This window comes from Tiliqua scincoides, chromosome 8, assembly GCF_035046505.1.
Source record: "Tiliqua scincoides isolate rTilSci1 chromosome 8, rTilSci1.hap2, whole genome shotgun sequence".
Taxonomy (NCBI): domain Eukaryota; kingdom Metazoa; phylum Chordata; class Lepidosauria; order Squamata; family Scincidae; genus Tiliqua; species Tiliqua scincoides.
Window position 1 is genome coordinate 54,751,037 of NC_089828.1, and position 1,378 is coordinate 54,752,414.

Below are 1,378 nucleotides of genomic sequence, written 5' to 3' on the forward strand. Positions count from 1 at the left end.
GTGTCTCCCCGGGGATCTGGCCCTGGCATGGCAGGGCTGGAGGAGAAGAGAGGCCGAGCCAAGCTGTCACTCTTCAGATCTCCACCTCCTCCTCCTCTTTTCCTGGAGATCTCTGAAATCCCCCAGCCGACTGGAGCAGAACGGGGAGGGTGAAGAGGCAGAACAGTCTGGGGGGGGGGGGGAGAAAGGGATCCAAGCCAGCTACAGGGTGCAAGAAGTTGCCCCTGCACTAGCCCCGGTGCAATGGAGCTGCCATTCTTGGCCGTGGGGGCTGGCTTGCCCTTGAGAAGGAAGGGGGGCTCACACCAAAGGGGCCCAGATGTTTGGGACACCCATCGAAGAGATGCACCTGCATCATCATCAACATCTGGCTGGCAACTTTCAGTCTTGAAAGATTATGGTAGAAGCCTACAGCACCCAGTATTCCCAGGCGGTCTCCCATCCAAGTACTAACCGGGCCTGACCCTACTTAGCTTCCAAGATCAGACAAAATCAGGAGATAGTGTCAGTATAGGGAGATGGTTGGCAACCTTCAGTCTTGAAAGATTATGGTATAAGCCTACAGCACCCGGCATTCCCAGGCGGTCTCCCATCCAAGTACTAACCAGGCCTGACCCTGCTTAGCTTCCAAGATCAGACAAAATCAGGAGATAGTGTTCAGTAAAGGGAGATGGTTTGCAACCTTCAGTCTCGAAAGACTATGGTAGAAGCCAGGGGTGTCCAAAGATTTTGGCAGGAGGGCCACATCAGCTCTCTGACACTGTCTCGGGGGCCCGGGGGGGGGGAATTAATTTACATGTAAAATTTGAATAAATTTACATAAGTTTACATAAATGAATATATTAAAGATGAACTTGTATGAATGAATCAAGGTCTTGCAATAGCTCAATGCCTATAAGAGGCCTTGCAAAAAGCAAGGCTGACCTTTCCTTAGCTGCCACTGCTGCATCACAGATGTGAAAGAGCAAGCAGTGGAGGGAGCTCTCATCCCACAGCGAGAGGTCAAACAGTCGCCCTCACGCTGAGAGCAGTTGCACTGGGCCAGTGCGGGCTTCAACAAATCTCCGGAGGGCCAGAGGCTCATTGGAGACTGGGGGCTCCCTCAGGGCTGCATTGAGAGGCCTCGAGGGCCGCAAGTGGCCCCTGGGCCAGGATTTGGGCACCCCTGGTATAAGCCTACAGCACCTGGCATTCCCAGGAGGTCTCCCATCCAAGTTCTAACCATGCCTGACCCTGCTTAGCTTCCGAGATCAGACAAGATCGGGCATGTGCGTGCAAGATAGCCGTGACATTTTATTTTAGCGATGAGTCTAGATGAGAGTGTTCAGGGCACTCTGAATACTATGTGGGGGGGGGGGGGAGAGATGATGGTGTATGT